At 42.8% G+C, this 19,236-nt stretch overlaps 1 protein-coding gene across 6 annotated transcripts in view; it reads left to right on the forward strand.

The window, feature by feature from the left end:
* Positions 1-3,185: 3,185 nt before the first annotated feature.
* Prr5l (proline rich 5 like) overlaps positions 3,186-19,236 on the forward strand; it is a 160,786-nt gene continuing 144,735 nt past the window's right edge. For 3 of the 6 annotated variants that reach the window (XM_074044615.1, XM_074044611.1, XM_074044604.1), the window contains exon 1: positions 3,186-3,385. The gene's annotated coding sequence lies outside the window, so the exon portion shown is untranslated. Of the gene's footprint in view, positions 3,420-3,441; positions 6,597-19,236 lie in introns of those variants that run through there. The other 3 variants (XM_074044606.1, XM_074044620.1, XM_074044619.1) reach the window with 3 other exon arrangements.

Consider the following 19,236-nt stretch of genomic DNA (forward strand, 5'->3'; position numbering starts at 1 on the left):
ACCATATATTAGAAAGAAATCAGGCTGAGTTCCTGACTCTTATGTGCCAGAAACTTCACCTCTCTGAACCTCAGTTTCCTCATCTGTACAATGGGAACAATCACAAAATACCTTTTGGCCATTAGAGGGAGCTCAAGGATGACTTATACCCAACTGGGAAGGACCATAGACACTCAATTCTAGTCAAGGGCAGAGGTTTCTTGTTATGGGAAAGGGCCCTAAGGTGACTAACCATCTCACTTTGCCCAGGAATTAGCAATTTTATAAGATGCAGGACTTAACTTCTGGGGAAACCAATGTGAGCCCCAAGCGTTTGAGAGAAAGCATCCTTTTGGAGTAATTGTTCAGTTTTCTCCAGGCATACAGATGTGAAGACAGGGATATGGACTTAGACTTTTTAAGGGCAACAATCTTAATTTTTTTAAATAATAGCTTTGCTGAGATATAATTCACATTCACATACCATGCAATTTACCCACTTATTTGATTCAATGGATTTTATATTCTCAGAGTTTCCTGGCCATCACCATGATGAGTTTTAGAACCCATTCATCACTCAACACTCCACCTCTACCCCCAACAAATTTTCCCATCAACTCTAGCCCTAGGCAACCACTAATCTACTTTCTGTCTCTATAGATTTACTTACACTGCACATTTCATATAAATGGAATTATATGATCTGTGTCCTTTTATACTTCTTTCTTGCTCTTTGCATAATGTTTTCAAGGTTCATCCATGTTGTAGCATGTATCAGTACGTCATTACTTTTTTTCCAACTAATACTTAATTGTATGGGTAAACCACATTTTGTTTATGCATTCATCAGTTGATAGACATTTGGGTTCTTTCCACCTTTTGGCTATTTTGAATAATGCCACTATAAAAGGCATGTACAAATTTTTGGATGGACAGGTAGTTCATTTCTCTTAGGGTGTATGTCTAGGAATGGAAGTTTTGGTTCATATGGTAACTATATGTTTAGTTTTTTGAGAAACTGCCATAGTTTTTCCAAGGTGACAGCACCATTTTACATTCCCATTAGCAGTAGAGGTGGGCCCCACCTTCTCCACATTCTTCCACCACTTGTTGTTGCTCTTCTTGATTGTAGCTGTCCTAGTGGGTTGCTGTTTGTGACCACCCTTTATTTTTTTAAAGATACATTTGCAGAATGAGGACCTTTTATCCCTTTGATGACTTGTGTTCATTTGAGCTGATAGATGTTGTGAACACTTAAGCTCTGTTCTCCCCTTTGGTCCCACCATTCATCCTAGCTGCCTTCTTTATCAGAGAAATGCCTGCTGGAGGTGGATATGACCAAAGGACCTGTGGCCCTTTAGGGAGCATCTCTTCTATTTCATTTTGCTGGTTTACCTTTTCCTCACCCCCACTGACTGAGATGAAGATGGGTTGCAGAGGGCAGGGGCTGCTTGGTCCTTTTGGTCTTGTATTCCTTGCTCTGGTTTAAGAGGCAGCTTTAAAGTAGCCAGATGGCTCACCCATCATCTTATTCCATTTGGATTGTCGTGACGTGACCAAATACCATCAACTGGATGGTTTATCCACAGAAATTTATTGCTTACAGTCTAGAGGCTAAGATGTCCAAACTCAGGGTGCCGGCAGATCCAGTGTCTGGTGAGAACTGTTTCTTGGTTTACACAAGAAACAGTCTAGCTATGTCCTCACATGGAAAGGCAAGGGAGCTTCCTGGGGTCTCTTTTATAAGGACACTAATCCCAAAGTCTCCATCTATTAATACGATCACTTTGGGGTTAGGATTTCAATGTATGAATTTGGGAGGAGGAGGCGTAAACACTCAGATCATAGCACCAGCAGACTGCAGGCAAATTGAGTATCAACAGGGGTACACTGGCTTGGGAATGCCAAGTTTGCTTAGATTGGGCATCGTAAATGAAATGATTCAGAGCTCACTCTGTGTCAACAACGTCATGTTTGGTCAACAGTGTTGCAAAATTGGGAAGTCTGACATCAAAAAGTATAGACTTCTGGCTCTTCTTTAAAAATTGTTCAGCTCAGCCATGCGGTTCCCACCTTTCCTCATTGCAGTAGTTGGCTGAAGCTAACCCCTGGCTGTTCCCTGAAGACTGGTGTGGGCTCTCCAAATCTCCAGAGTCCCCTCCACTCACTTGTATCTCCAGAGTCCCCACCACTCACTTGTATCCCAGTGAACCCTTTCTACACATTTGTCCCTTGCCTTATCCCTGAGAGCATCTGTTAGTGACCAGCTTTCCTTGGGGACCTTGTAGAGTAAACTAAACAGTAAGTAATATAATAGGCAGCAGGGCTGAACACAGGTACTTGGGCTCCTGGGTTTCCAGCCATCTCATATCATCTCCTTGTGAGTCTGAGCAAGTTGCAGGTGTAATATGGGTATCTAATGTCATTCATGGGCTTTGTTCACTTTTTGTGAGCCACGAACTGTTCTGAGAGTTTTGCTTGTGTTAACTCATTTAATCTCACAGTAACTCAATAATCATCCTGCTTTACAGTCAGGAGAACTAAAGCTCAGAGAAAAACTCAGTCCATAGAAAATAGTGCCAGAGCCAAGATTTGAAGACAGGAGCACATGAAGTCATTTTGCGAGCCTACTTATAGCAGCATCTGATCCTGTAGGGGGTCCAGTGGATGTGAGGCACATAATGATAGAGCTGGTCTTACTGACTTCTTGTACTATGCTACATGGCTGGGGACTGGTTCCATCTAGGTGCCCCATCACAAAAGTAGATGATGTAATCCTGTGGAGAAATGCTGTCTATGACCCTTTTCGTCTTTAACTGCATTGAGTCTCTGAAAGCTTGTGAGAGAAGAGGAGCATTTGGAATTCACCATGTGTAGAAGAATAGCATGTAGGCAGTTGGTTATTCTTGAAGGGACATCTCTTGTTCCCCACTAAAGAAAACTACCTGCTGGATGTCCCAATCTCTCCTCCTGGCTGTAATTGACCTGGTCGCTATGATTAGTGAAGTCCAGAGCACATCAAACCAAGGAAGACACTGTGGCCTCATTTCTCGTCCCCTGTCCCCAGGAGTAACACAGAAGCAGCTGGCAACACAACAGTATTGTCCTCCTGCACACAGGCTCCCTTTGTCTCCCCAATACACAGAGCAGTGGCTGTAACAATGGCCTTGAATGGCACTTTTCCCTCCATTCTCCAACGTTACATTTGTTTTTCAGTTCTGGAACCGACCAAACAATGATTTCCTGCAGGGAGTATCGGCTTTTCATATTTTCCGCTTGCTTCGCCATCAGTCTTCAGGCCCAAGGTCAGTGAGTGGTGAGCCGGGCCCAGGAGAGTGGGAGGCCATCGAAATGTCACCTACTCAGGAGGCTGAAAGAGCAGGGTACTTCATCCCTCCTTTGCAAGGTAGGATCTGCCCTGGAGGAAGGAATCAGACCAGGTAATACAAGAGGCTGAGGACTGGGGGTAGGGACCACTGCTGGTGAGGATTGAGGGTCCAGCCCAAAGAAGATGAGTTTCTGTGTTGAAGGTTCTCTATTTGCTTGAAAAGCATTGTCTGTCGATCAACAAATAAGCAGAAGCAACTGAGATCAAGTTTGGCACCTTCCCAGTTAGGGAAATAGTCAGTCTGCCATATCTATGGGTTCCACTTCTGAGAATTCAATCAACGTCTGATAGGTAATATTTTTTTAATTGTATCTATACTGAACATACATAGACTTTTTCCCTTGTCATTATTTTCTAAACAACCATTTATGTAACATTTACATTGTACTAGGTATTATAAGTAATCTAGAGATGATTTAAAGTAGGTGGAAGGGTGTTCATAGGTTATATGAAAATACTACCACATTTTTAAAGTAAGGGACTTGAGCATCCTCAGATTCTGGTATCTGTAGAGGTCTTGGTGTCAATTCTCAGCCAAGAATGAGGGACCAGCTAATCTCCACTCAGTGCCTCTGATATCCTTGGGTGACAAGAATCTTCAGTGCCTTGTAGGCTTACTGAAGTGATCATCTCTTAATAACAGTTACTGTTAATATGCTCTTACTATTTTTTTTGTATACATAAATATTACTGTTTTAATAACAAGAATAGCAAACACTTACACAGTGTGCCTCACATTCCTGCTCTGTTCAAACCCAGTCACTCTGGCTCTAGAATCTGTGCTTTTTATCTTTATGACCTTTGTGTAACAGTCATGTTTTGTGCAACACGGTCATGCTGATAAACCAAGGTCATCACAAAGTTTCATTTTGAGAAGTAATGCAGGGTAATGAGAACAGAATGAAAATTGAATTCTTCGCCCTATTCCAGACAATGTCTTCAATATTTTTGCATTGATTTTCTCATGTGTTCTACACGATAATCCTATCAGATGGATACTTTATTACCCCCCTTCTACAGACAAAGAAATTAAAATACAGAGAAGTTAGGTCATTCACCCAAGGTCACACACCTGTTAAGTGCCAGATTGCATTAAGGTCCATTTTCTTTGGAGTATTATGTTGATTTAAGGCCTGCACAGGTTGGGGGTTAGTCTTCTCTGAGGCCTTGGGTCTAGAAGGTGGTCAGTCCTTGGGTTTGTAGAACATCTGCTCCTGAGTTGTCAGATCAAGGCATATAGGATCTGTTAAGTACTTTGTCTGCTGTCATCAAGTTTTGTCTTGCTTGAGGAAGATGGAGTTGTCAGTGGTGTCAGGGAAGGAATTTGGAATGGTGTTAATTGTTCAGCAATGTCTCTTACTTGGCCAGAGAGTAGGATAAGCATCTCTTGCATATGTAAGAGGATTCATGTTAAATAAACAGGACTCATGAATTGTATTCAGGAAGCTAACTTTATTTTTGCCCATCACTGTCTATAATTTTTTTTTTCTGTGGGGCTTCACTCTTCCATTGTTCTGGGATGAAAATTAAGGCAGGTCTATGACCCTGCTGGCTGACTTTCAGGAGTCAAAAGTTTTCTAGTCACTTCTAGTTCCAACACTGTCTCAGTCAACAACTTACATGTCCAGTTCTGTGGAAGAAGTCAGACTTCAAACTCCATGCGCAGTAGAGACTTCTGTCTCTCCTCCAGTGGAGCCTGCTGCTGAGAAATGGATCTCTTTGGCTAGTTTCTCATCCCCGCCTTATGCTTTCATCATTTGCTTATGTGAGGCTCAGTGAGGATTGTGACCCCTGTCAGGGAACACAGGAGACAGGAGAGGAACCAGCAGTTCCTACTTGGTTAATATTGTGGTGTGTTAGTCAGTTTTCTGTTGCTGTGACAAAATACCTGAGCAAATCTACTTTTAAGAAGGAAAGGTTTATTTTGGCTGATGATTGCAGAGGTTTTAGACCATAGTCACTTGACCCTATTGTTTTGGATCTCTGGTGAGGCAGTTTATATCATAGTGGAAGCATGTGGCAGAAGAAACCTGTTTAACCCATGGTGGCTGGGAAGCAAATAGAGGAGAGAGAGGGAGAGAGAGAGAGAGAGAGAGAGAGAGAGAGAGAGAGAGAGAGAGAGAGAGAGAGAGAGAGAGAGAGAGAGATTGAGAGAGAGAAAGGGGCCAGAGTCCCAACATCCCCTTCAAGGGCATGACCCCAAGGAGCTCCTCCCAGTGTGTCCCATCTCTCAAAGGTTCTGCCACCTCCCAATAGCACCACAGGCTGGTGAGCAGGCCTTTAGCATTTGGTAACTGTGGGGAGTGGATTATGAGAAGCTAGGAGAATGTGACATAAGCACAGCTGTGCTCAATGACAGGCTGAGTTTGGCATGGCCCCAGCTGCAGAAGGGGGCAAAGGCAAAATACAGCACAGCTGCTTTTCCTAAGTTGTTTATGTTCAGAGAAAGAACACAGGTTTCTCTTGTTACAATGTCACATCCCTCCCAGAGAACTGTTGCTCCACCTCCTTGTTTACCACTGGATATAAAGGACTCTCTGAGGAGGATGCGAGTTTTTTTGATGGCAGGGTTTTTTGATGGGGGATTGATGGGAGGTTTTTTTAATGGGGACTGTTGATTGGCTGGCTACGGGCTGCTTATGAGAATGCTGGCTATTGTGAGTCTCCACCAGAGCAGTTTTCTGCACCGAGAACTTTGTACATAGGCTTTAGAAAAGCTAAGCTAAAGAAAAGCTAAAGAGAACATAGGACAGTGCAAGTCTGAGCACTAGACTTTAAGAGTTATGCTAATAAGTCTCTGGGCTTTTGTCTTGTATAGTTAAAAAAAAAAAAGAGTTATGCTAATGCAGTTTTTAGATGCGGCTGCTGTTTGTCTGCAAGTCTGAGGACCAAGACTATAAAAGGGAACATGAGACAGTGCAAGTCTGAGGGCCAAGACTTTAAGAGAGATTAAAGAAAACATGGAACAGAGCGAGTCTAAGGAAAGAGACTTTAAAGAACAGAAAAGAAAGACTTTAGAAGTAAGGTTTTAAAGAATAAGGAAAAAGAAGAGTTTTTAGAGGAAAGGAAGCAATGAGGCTGTTGTGCGTCTCCATCTGAGTGCCCAGCACACTTGGCCCCAACTTTATGCATGTTTGTCTTCTATCATTTGTCTTTTCTGCATCTCCAGTTGCCCTCAGTGAGGTTGGGAGAACAAGAGCTCATGAGAAAGCTCTCGAGGAGTAACATGGTAAGCTAATGTCCTGTGGGCTGGGCCTGGTGAATGTTTGAGCCTGATGCTTCATCTCTTGGCACAATTTTGTGGCTCCTTCTGAGAGTATCTTCCTTCCTCATCTCTGAAAGTCTCTGAACTGCCCTCCCCCTGAAGCTGGTTGCCTGAGACTCTTTCCTTAGTTCCCAGGCATCAGCGCAGTGCTGTATTAGTTTGCTAGGACTGCTATAACAAAGTGCCACAGGCTAGGTGTCTTACAAAACAAAAATGAACTTTATTACAGTTTTGAAGACTAGAAGTCCAAGACCACAAGTCAACTGTTGACACCAAGGCCTCTCTCCTTGGTTTGCTGTGTCTTTTTACTGTCTTTCCTCTGTGTGTGCACATCCCTGGTGTGTCTCTGTGTGCCCATACATTCAGTCAGATTGGATTAGGGTCTACCCTAAGGACTTCATTTTAACCTAATCACCTATTCAAAGGCCTGTATTTAACTGTATTTCCAAATACAGTTACCTTCTGAGCTGGGGAGAGTGGGAGGTAAGGGCTTCAACTTATAAACTTAGGAGGGGGACACAATTAGGCCCAATAACAGGCGTCATCAGCTCCTTTCTGCAGAAGAGTTTCTATTCTTGCTGGTGCCCCTCTTCAAAAAGACTGACACAACCCACAGATTGCCTGTGGCATGTCTCTGGTTTGTAGAAAGTACTCAGTACTGTGCTGCATCACTCCACCTGACCACTTGTCTCTCTTGCACTTTGGGTTTCTCAGGCATGATTCAAACCTCAGTCCTCAGTCATGTCCAAGCTCCAGGGACACTGTGCTCCCTTGTGGCCACTCTTGGGGGGAAAGGAGTGAGCAATTGGGGATGGCAGTGCACCTGTTGTGAAAATTCCTCCCATACTCAGCCATTCTGTTCTCTTCTTCCATCTTCCTTTGAGGTGGAAGAAAGGGGAAAGCAGATTCATGCTACTTTGCTAAGTAGAATCACAGCCTGCCATGTGTCAGGTGTTCAGCCCAAACTCAATCCAAAATAGCTTTTATACCTTGCTACACAACAACAGCTCATTCCATTTTTATAAAGAATGCTGGGAGAAAGACATTATCTACAGGTGGAAGAAGAATCTGGATCTGGGAAAGGTTAAAGAATTCACCCAAGATGGAGTGTTCTGCTAAGTAGAGGAGGAAGTGAGGATTTTGGCTCCAACCTCCTTGGCTACACACTTCTCTGGGCCCTCTGTATCTGGGATTCTTTGAGCTTTTCTTCTACCAGAATTTAGTCTGTGTTGTTACAAATTCCCTCCTCAACAGAGAGTCATGAAGGTAAAGGTCATCTCTACGTGCTCTGCTTATTACACTGGGGCTGGTGACAGGGGTGACAAGTATGTCAGGAGCTTTATTAGGTACAGTATAAGATGAGTTTCTTGTACCAAAGAGATGTCTTTGACTACTTGAAAAGTCCTCTGTCCCTCCTCCGAGTGTAAACTGAACCAGTGAAATAAGAGGTAGAACTGAAATCTCTCTTTTAGAAGTACACAGAAGCAATATTGTATTCTGAGAATCTTACTTGAGGCAGAAGGGACCATACCATCTCACCTCTGTCTCCTAGGGGATACTTTAACCTAAAGAGGACTTCAAGATATAAAGTATTTATTTCTCTAAAAAGCTTCTTGTGTTTAGATTTTTAATTATTTTCTTTAAAAATAAAAAGATCAGTTCTGTGGTTGCCTCTCCTTCCCCAGGAAAGGGAAGACCACACATGGTCCTGGCAGCCATTTGGAAGCTAGTGGCAAGGCTGTCTCAGAGTATCATCTAGTGGCAAGGCTGTCTCAGAGTATCATCCAGTGGCTGCTGGGCTGGGCTGGGGAGGGAGAGAGCTGGGTCCCAGAACAGTACTGGGCTGGGCCAGGGCTGCAGCTGACTGGGTACAAGGAGGAAGGCTAGGACAATGTTTCTGTTTGTCCAGGCAGCAATTATTTAATGAACTACACATGTGCCCAAAGCCTTTGTGAGCATGCTCCAGCGTTGAACAGATGATTGAATGGGCCCTGGACAAGAGGTCTGAGCTTCTCTCTATATTCTCAGAAGAAGGTGAGGCACTGGAAAGAGGAGGTGCCAAGTGGAGGGAATGGAAGCATGACAGGCATGATATGTGTGGTTTTGGATTGCTCATGTACAGTCCAGAGGTCAAGGGAGGTCAGGAGTCAGGAGGGAGAGAGGAAAGAAGGTGGGAGCCACCAGGTTAGTACTTGAAGCTGGGAAGCTAGGCTGGCCTCAGTGGGAACACAGAAGAGTTTTAAGCAGAAAAGTGACCAGTGCGGATTTGCCTTTTGGAGAGGAAACCCTACGGCAGGGCAAGGACATGCTGGACCATGGAGGTGTCGTGGCCCAAAGGGCAAAGGCAGAAGGGTTAAGCCAGAGAATGTGGGTGCTATGAGGGGATCAACTGAAGGAAGGGCTTCTGACATAGACCATAGAACGGATGAACGGATGTGTGTGTGTGTGTGTGTGTGTGTGTATATGCTTCTGGAGTTACTGGGGCATGGGAGTTCATCTTTCCTTTAACAAGTGCATACTGAGGGTCTGCTATGAGCTGGGTTCTGGGTGTGGAGGGTCACATTCCATTACTCATGAAGCTGACAGTCCAAAGGGAAGAAAAACCAGTCAATAAAGGGAAATCTAATAGGAAATTGGAGACAAACCAAAGGAATGTGAATAAGGACCAAATGCTTAGTGATTTTAGAGAGTTATCAAGTTTTTAAATGTGATAATCATATTGCATTGCATTTTAGGTGGAAGATTAGCCTTTGGTGGGATGCAAGTTGAAATGTCATGATGCCTGCAATTTACATGGAAACAAATACACACACATATATGTTCGTACATACACAACATATATGAGAGAGAGGGAGAGAACAAACATTAAAATATTACCAATTGTTGGGAGTATACAGGAGTTCATGTGTGTCATTGTGTTGTTCTTTTGACTTTTTGGCATGGACTATTTCATACTAAGACCTTAAAATACAAATTATCAAGGAAGTGGGTAGAAGCAAGTGTTCTGTAGGAACACAGAGAAGGGACCCTAGTAGGCATGTGATGAATAAGAGAAGCTTCTCAAAGTAAATACCAGTTCAGGGCTGGAGATGTAACTCAGTGGCACAGAGCTTGCCTAGAATGTGCCTAGAAATGAAAGAATGAATGTGCCTAGAAAGAAAGAAAGCAAAGGAAGGAGGAAGGAAGGAAGGAAATCCTACTCCACTGAAAATCTGGCCCTGTATCATATTGGCATGATAAATGGGGTAGAACAAGAGATTGTGGAGAAACCCTCTTCATTAAACTAAAAAATGACGACGGTACTAGTAGACCCTCACCTTCCCCTTTAATGGCGTGGAGCAGCCTGATGTGCATCCACCTCACGTTCTCTTGTCCTGGCCTCTGATGACCATCATTTTTTGGTGCAACTTGTCATTTACACTGTTTGAATCCTGTAATCTGTAACTGTTGTAATATGTAGGTTATTCCTGTACCCTCATTTGACTGGCAGAACACCATCAAACCACAGCTCCTGGTCCCTCTTCTAATTGTCTCTCAATCTACCCAGTGTACCTGGGCCTTGAATGATATGATTGCACACCTGTGTATGTTTCACCAGAAGCCCTTGATTCTTGAGCCTCTTCAGAGTGCTTAACTGGGATGAAAAATTAAATATTAAGAAATGATAGAAAGAAAAAATCCGTGGCCGTGTCTTCTAATGCTTATTGATTTTCAAGATATTCTCAGGCATGAAAACAAGATTGGCTGTTGGCATCTCAACATTGAATTCCTGTTACCTGGAAGAGTGGCTTATTGATCGGCTGGGGATGTCTGGCAGGCAGGGATGGGCCTGTCTGCCCCTCTACAAAATCAACCCCCAATGACAGAGTTTGGATGGGAGCAAGTCACACACCCATTAGAAGTGAGGACCCTAAAGCCCAGGATGGTCCTCCTAGCATCCTTGGGAATTTAGGAAGCCACTGAGGATACTTTTCAGTGCTATACCAACTCCTGGGACCTCATTGGTTTTTTTTTTTTGGTTTTTTTGGTAAAGGCCCTAAGAATTTTTGATCTTTTTTTTGGTCTGTGTCAAAAATGCTGCAACTACTACTGATTTCATGCATAGAAGACAGGGGTCTGCAGCATGAAACAAGAGTTCTGCATACTTCCTTGCCTTTCATTCCTTTCTTGGATGGACTTGCTCATTGAACAACAAACATTTGTTCAGCTGCTATGACATGTTACATCCTGTGTTGAGGGTTGGTGAGACCTCCACACACAAAGTGACAAAGTCCCTGCTGTATGCATGTATGGTTGTTAGTGGCTCTTTTTTTTTTTTTTTAACTCAGGGCCTTGTGTTTGTTTTGCTAGGCAAATGCTCTAGCACTTGAGCCATGCCCCAGTCCTTTCTGCTTTTAGTTTGTTTTTCAGATAGTATCTTGTGGTTTTTGCCTGGGGCTTGCCATACTCCTACCTCTACCTCCCAAGGTGCTGGAATTATAGATGTGCATTGCTATGCCTAGCCTTGTGACTGGCTTTTTCACTAAATATATGTCTTGAGCTCCTTCATGTGAGCATGAATGGACCTTCCTTGTTCTTTGAGAGCTGCAGAGGATCCTCTGTAGGGATACATTCTTGCTGATCACACACAGTTCCCATTTTTATTTTTACAAACAGGGCTGCAGTAACTTTCTTTGGCATACATCATTATACACACCATTCTGCACACTTACTGAGTCATGGTGTGTAAATTAATTATCTTCTCTGTGCCTCAGTTTCCTCATTGTACAATGAAAGTAATAATACCTCTTCTCTGCAAATCAAAACCACAATGAGACAGTAGTTCACACATACACAATAGGAAGATAAAACATAATAAATGTTGATGAGGGTGTGAAGAAACTGTACATCTTGTACTCTGCTGGGGGGCACGATGAATGTTGAATGGTACCCCCACTTTGCAGGTAGTTTTATTCTAGACCTACAATTTAACCCACTAATTCCTCTCATAGGTGCATTCCCAAGAGAAACAAAAAACATTCATCCACATTAAAATTTGCTCAGAAATGTTCATTAATAGCATTATTCATAGCAGCCAAAAGATGGAAAAAAATCCAAATGTCCATCAGCTAATGAATGGATAAACAGAATGTGGTATATCCATGCACTGGAATATTAGTCAGCATTAAAGAGAATATGCAATATTGATACATGCTACAATGTGGATGGTCCTTGAAAACATTATGCTAAGTGAAAGAAGCCAGTCAGAAAAGAATATATATTGCATATGTATTATTTATATGAAATGTCTCAAATAGACAAATGTACAAAGACAGAAGGTAGATGAGATGAGTAGTTGACAAAGTCCTGGGGGGAGGGAAGGAAATAAATCAGGAACGATTGCTAATGGGTACAGGGTTTCTTTTGGGAATGATAGAAATGTTATAAAAATTAACCATGGTGATGATTGGTTGGTTATATTTGAGAAAATACTTAAAACCATTTAATTGTGTACTTTAAGTGATTCTATTTTATGGTAGGTGCTATGGTCTGAATACTGATGTCACCTTAAATTTATATGGTGAAGCCTAACATCTAACCAGGCATTGTGCTGCACAGCTATAATCACAGGTCTTGAAAAGCTGAGGCAGGAGAATTGTGAACTTGAGGCCAGCCTGAGTCACATAGTGAGATCCTACCTGAAAAATAGAGAATAAAGGAAGGAAGGAAGGGAGAGAGAGAAAGAGAAGAAAGACAGATAGAAAGAAAGAGGAGACCAATGTGTTAAGCAGTGGGTCTTTGGTGGGTGATTAGGTCATGAGGACAGAGCCCTTATGCGTGGGATTAATGCTGTTGTAAAAGAGACACAAATGAGCTCCCTTGTCCCTTCTAACAAGTGAGGACAAAGCAAGAAGTCACCATCCACTAGGTAGAAAGTGGGCCCTTACCAGACACTAAATCTGCCAGAGCTTTGATCTGAGACTTCCCAGCTTCCAGAACTATAAGAAATAAATTTCTCTTAAGTATAAGCCCAAACAGACTAAGACTGCATGTGAAATACATCTCAATAAAGTCATCAGTTTAAAAAGAGAAGGGGGCTGGGGATATAGCTCAGTGGTTGAATGCCTGCTTAGCATGCACAAGGCCCTGGATTTGACCTCCAGCCCAGCGCACACACACATGCACACGCATGCACAAGTTGCTTTGAGGACTGACAGTACAGACATGAAGTGTGTAAGATGCTGCCTGGGAACTTGTTAGCTGTATGTATGTATGTGTCCACTACCCTCTTGGTTTTTTTTCTAGAAGTTAAATTTCTGAGCCAAAGGGCAGAATCAAAGACGCTGCAAAATTGCCTTCTTAAGAAAAAAAAAGCTTTTACCATTTCACCCTCTTAATGTAATGCATAAGGGTGACTATCTTTCACTTCCCTTTTCCTTCTTGAAGTTGGAAGAATACACACTTGTGTTCACAGTGGTGTCTTTGAACAATAGAATCAGGGATGAAATTTCATTTCCTTTTCTCTGATTGCTTGTGTTTTCTCATATAGCTAAAACAGGTTATGTCATAATCATATAATGTTTAAAAAATAAAGCACCCCTACATATCTTCTTCTTGAGTCTCCCATCCCTCAAAGATTTGGTAGTGGTTAACATAGGAGATTCTACTTTGTGCATCCGAAGCAGACACATGGGCCCTTCCCATTGTTAAGGTTTTGTTGTACATTTCTAGAAGAAACAGCCAGGGGGCAGCAAAACTAATCATAGGGGGAGTGCAGTTATTGCCCTGGGCCTGTATTTTCTCACTAGAAGGGGCCAAACTTCCCCCCACCCCCAGCCCCGTCCCTGTGACAAACCATACCTGTGAGGCATTGCACCCTGATCAGCTGCTGGACAACTTTGATTTGAAGATGCTTTCTCTGGGTTGTCATTTGCTCCTTCCAATAATTCTGTGACATAGGTACTGGTGCAAAAAGGGAGTTAAGGAAATTAGGTGACTTACCCAAAGACTTGCTGCAGGTAAGTGACTGAGGTAGATACTTTTAAGATGCCTATAACTGCAAGTCAGGCGTCATGAACAAGGGTATTTTATCATCTCGTTTTAAAGGGAGGACTGTCAGGGTAAACTGTAAGGATGGCTAAGTCAGCCCCTCCACTGTATCCTTGGGACTCTGGTACTTATCAGGCTGCACTGCCATATTCCTATTGCTTTGATCCTCAGACTGAAGTAGGGCTTAGAAGGGACAGCAAGACACAGTAAAGTCCAGGGGAACAGTGTGGGCAGTTTCTTTCTTTGGCTTTCTCCTTGGAATGAGGAAACATTTTCTGGGAGCCCATCCTTCCAGAAGACTTTTGCCCACAGTCTCACTCAAGTCTCATTGGCCCATTCTAGGCCACTTAGGATTTGGGGCCTGATCACTGGTAAAGGGGATGGAATTAGCTCCAGGGCAATTAGACCTATTCCTGAGCACTGTGCTAGAAGTGGGTCATTGTCTTCTGAGAAGGGAAGTTCCCTGAGCAAAATCGGGACTGTATGTGTTAATCTGGGGCTTCGTGTATGCCAGGCAAGTGCTCTACTGCGGAGCTACAACCTCATCTACAAAATTGGGATTCTGTTTGGAAGAGAGAAGGGGAAATGGGCGTTGAGAAGTTGGGTGGAGGAAGCAATAGTGTCCAGTGTCAGGAGAGACCCAAACTTACATGTTCAAACTCAGGAGTCTCTTTGCCTAATTGCTATACTTCTCTTAATTTTACCCAAGTCTCTCATTGGTAGAATTTGATGTTCGAGGGTGGAGCTTATAAATCACCCTCTCTCTGTAGGTCTCCAAATCTACTATAAAGCTGGGGAGTGGGAGGCTTGATTTGGGCAGATCATTAGGAATGAAGTGGTTTTCTTATAAAAATCCCAACATCAAATGGATAATTTCCATCTTGGGGATCTCTCGTGTGGAGACAGTCACTTCATATTCCCAGTTCATCTTTTGGGAGATGTCCCCTGTAAAGGAGGTCACTTTTTGGCAACTTTGCAAAACTGACTTGAAAAATAAGAAAATATTTTAGATTTGAAGATTTTTGGAAAGGTGTGATTGACCTTCCTTTGTGGAGGCACACTCAGCTGACAGGATAGATGGGCATATCATTCAGCAAATCTTCACTTACCTCCTCCCACCTTGGGGCAGAGTGGACTTTGGGCTTGGCCTTTGAGTTACTTTGGCCAGTGGAATGTGAGTGAACCTGACTATATCAGAGGCTATAAAGTGTTGGCTTGGCCTTGCATTCCTGTAACCACCAAGAAAAGAACACACCTTAAGTAGTGCTGGACCCCAGAGTTAGTCATAGGGAACAGAACCACTCCCAGCAGAGTTGGCCTAGCCAACTGGCAGACCTGTGAACAAGAAAAAAAAAATTTTCTTAGGCCACAAAGTTTTTATTTTGCACAGCATTGCAGCAATAGCTGATTGGTATTTGGGGACATTGTTCAAAGATATTGATAGGGTGGACCTGTAGGACAAGCTGTGAGAACATGTCCCATCAAAGTAGCTTCTAGAACAGCAGTATTGAATGTAGCTCAGGAAGAGAATGAACTGGCGATGTCTTGCAAGTTTCTTGAAACAATCTAAATTCTAGGAACTTTCTATAAACTGTTCTCTGACCCCTTATCACCAAAACAAAGTTGATGGCCAAGAATATTGCTAAACCATGCATTTCATCATCACCACTCAGATGTAGTATAATATAGAGGAAAGAGCACTGGACATGGGTGGGGCTGGGATCACAGTTGCGTACTACAGTTCTACTCATGTCTAGTCTATGACTTTGGGCAAATCATTTACTCTCTCTGAACCTCACTTTCCCCATTTGCAAATTGAAGTGGTTATAAAAATAAAATGAAGCCAGGTGTGGTGGTATACAGCTGTAATTTCAGCTGCTTGGAAGGCAGAGGCAGGAGGATCATAAGTTGTGTTCAGTCTGGGCCAAGGTAACCTCAAGACCTGTCTCAAAAACAAAAGGACTGGAGGGCATAGTTCAAGGGGTAGAATGCTTACATAGGTCCTGGGTTCAAGCCTCAGCACTGTGTTTAAATAAGTAAATCATCCTGTATATCTATGCTTTTCAAGCTGTACTTTAATAAATGGGATTTTTCTTTTCAAACAAAATCAATCAAAGCTGTTAACTTGAATACTACCGTCAGTCTAAATATTCATTATTTGGTACTAAGTTTTTCATTGTTGACCTGCCAGGTTCCTATTCAAAGCCCTTAGCGTTCTCTGCATCTTAATTTGAAAATAACTGATACCATGAGCATAGTCTACAAATGGCAGTGGTGGCGGTAGCAGGGATGATGGAGATGTATGCTTTCAATGTCTTCCAGAAGGTTTCTTTGTCTCCTCTCCCTCCTAGATATTTCAAACTGATCATAATCTGAAAGCTGTGGTTTAAGATATTGGGTATGTGTCACATTTTTAAGCTTAAAATAAGGATGAAGGGGCTCAATTACTCTCAAGAGGACAACTGTAATCACAACACAGTCACTTTACAGTTCTATGTGGTGGTGCTTTGATTCAGTGTCACTGTTTGAACAGATCTGGAAGTCTATGTCCTCTCAGAGGACCACATCATCAATCTGGGTTCAATATGATGCTGGGCTACTTCCCTCTCACCTGCTGCAAATGTACCCCGGTTTACTCTGTCCTCAAGGGTATGACCAGTTCACAAGTCCATCTGACAGCTTAACAATGAGTGCAGTCAGTTTTTTCAAAAACAGATTTTACCCTTCAATCATAATTTGTCATCACATTGTAAAGGACTCCTATGTGACCAGCTCAGGGCATCAGAACCACTGCCTAGGGATATTTCTTCTTTTATATTTGCTCCCCTGGGGCTATGAGTCATTTACAATTTAATAAGAACCAGTCCATCAAAGTCTAATCAAGTGAGAGTGGAGTGACGTGTCTTAGGGAGGATTTCCCCAGGCACAGACCTGAGACAACAATACAAGTGCAAGTATTGGAATGTCACTGTTGTAAAGTAGGGAGGTGAGAGAGGCAACAGAAACCAGTCAATAAAAGGTACAATAAGAAAATTGCCCTTCCTATGCATGACTGAAGTTAAATCTTACTGAGTAACCCTGGGAACCAACATGGAACATGTACCTCAGAGTTACCTGACCCAGGCAGAAAGGAAGCAGAAGTATTTTCACCTGCTTCCTTAGTCACTGGTGAGGATGGTTCCAGAGCCATTAATCCCTTGTCTTTCCTGGCCTCCCACGTACATGGACAGAATGTACCCTGGTAGCCAGAGGATGCCCTTAGACAAAGATATGCACTGATGGGGAAAGGCCTAAGGGGAAATGGGCAGGGTACCAAAGGTTCCTGTACAGTCTACCCCTGGCACCATCAGATCTACTCTTGTCCTCCTCTAAGTTCATTTTGTCCTGTCACTGGTGCTTCAAGGTGATATAGCCAAACATAATTCCAATGAAGTAAGCTAAAAAAACCTAAAAACAGAGAATGCATGGGGCATGTTCCCATGTGCTATGTTTTTTTGTTTGTTTTGTTTTTGAGACAAGGTCTTGGTTTATGGCCCAGGCTGGCCTCAAACTCAGGACCCTTCTGCCTCAGCCTCCTGAGTGCCGGGATTATAGGCAAGTACCACCATGCCCAGTGACCGAGGTTTGGTCCTTAGTGGTGGCGACAGGTGGTGGACCTTTAAGAGGTGGGGCCTGATGAGATGTCCTTAGGTATTTGAGAGGTCCTGAGAAGAGACTGTGAGATTGTCTCTTTTTGCTTCCTGTCTGGCAATATGATCATTTGCTTTACATATGTGCCCACTTTTGCCATGAGTTGATACAGTCAAGGGTGAGAGCCCTCATTTGCCATTCTGTTTGGATTTTCAACCCTACACTGTGTGCTAAATAAGCCTCTTTTCTTTATAAAGTCAGCCTGACTTAAGTATTTTGTTCTAACAGTGAAAACAGACTAATACATCATGCTACAGGGAAGTGAGGTTCTCCTTTTATAGTTGGTCCTGGGGCCAAACCCAATAAACATCATCTCTTTCCCCTTCACCCTATAATAGTTTCCTTTACCCTAGCCAATATGTCTGCTGCTCTAGGCTGCTTACACAATGAGGCACTCTAGGCTGCCATCACCAAGAGACCTGAGGTTCTGGTTACTGAGACTGTTACTGCAGTTATCTGTTCATACTTATTACTGGATACGGTGCACTGCAAAGTGCTCCCAGTGATTTGCTGGGTTCCAGAATATTCTTCTCTGTCTCCATTGTGAAATGTTTTGGTATCACAATCATCTTTACCTATATAACAGCTCCTATCTTTGCCTGCTGATTTACTAGCAATGAGTTTCTCAAAATTACCAGCTATCAGCCAAAGTTTTAGGTTTACTGTAACTTTTCCTGTGCCTGGCAGAAGCATTACATCCTTCCTAGAGTTGGGAGGATGAGAAGCACAAATTCTCTAAGTAGGTCACTGACAATAATAGCAAGAAAAGACACTCATACTTAAATTTGTTGGTTTCTGAACACATGCAGTCCAGTGATTGGGGGCATGGCACCATATAAAGACCATTGGTTCAAAGTATACTACATCTATTTTTTTTTTCAGTGTTGGGGCTTGAACTTATGGTGTTCACCTTGAGCCACTCCACCAGCCCTTTTTTGTGAAGGTTTTTTTGAGATAGGGTCTCACGGAACTATTTGCCTGGGCTAGCTTTGAACCATGATTCTCCTGATCTCTGCCTCCTGAGTAGCTAGGATGATAGGCATGAACTGCTGGCACCTGGCCAAATTATACTACCCCTTGAAGGACAGTACCTTGACTCCACGAATGTCATTCCTAAGTTGGCATCTGACCTATGACCTTGTGAGTCACTTCAATCTTCTATTAGACAAAAAGCTTCTGAGTGATGTAGTATAAGGTGGGTCTGTTAGATCTTATAGCTATTGTGATCCATCTTTGGCTTTATAGTGTGTCCCTTGGCAAGACAATGTTAATGCACTAACCCATGACAATAAATCAGATATTCTGTGAACTCTTGGACAGCAGTGCTAGCTGAGGCACTGAAACCATGAAAGGCAAATCCAAACCTGGAGTATGCTATCAGTGCCAGGAACCCTTCCCTGCCAGAACTTTTGACTTTAGCATCAGAGATTTTTCTGGAGCTATGAAGTCAGCATGCTTGGCAACTTTGCAATCAGGTTCTTGCTTCTGACGAATGGATTAAGAAAATGTGGTATCTATACACAATGGAATTTTATGCAGCCATGAAGAAGAACGAAATGTTATCATTCGCTGGTAAATGGATTGAATTGGAGAACATCATTCTGAGTGAGGTTAGCCTGGCTCAAAAAACCAAAAATCGTATGTTCTCCCTCATATGTGGACATTAGATCAAGGGCAAACACAACAAGGGGACTGGACTATGAGCACATGATAAAAGCGAGAGCACACAAGGGAGGGGTGAGGATAGGTAAGACACCTAAAAAACTAGCTAGCATTTGTTGCCCTTAACACAGAGAAACTAAAACAGATACCTTAAAGCAACTGAGGCCAATAGGAAAAGGGGAACAGGTACTAGAGAAAAGGTTAGATCAAAAAGAATTAACCT

The sequence above is a fragment of the Castor canadensis genome, chromosome 1 (assembly GCF_047511655.1).
Source record: "Castor canadensis chromosome 1, mCasCan1.hap1v2, whole genome shotgun sequence".
Lineage (NCBI taxonomy): Eukaryota > Metazoa > Chordata > Mammalia > Rodentia > Castoridae > Castor > Castor canadensis.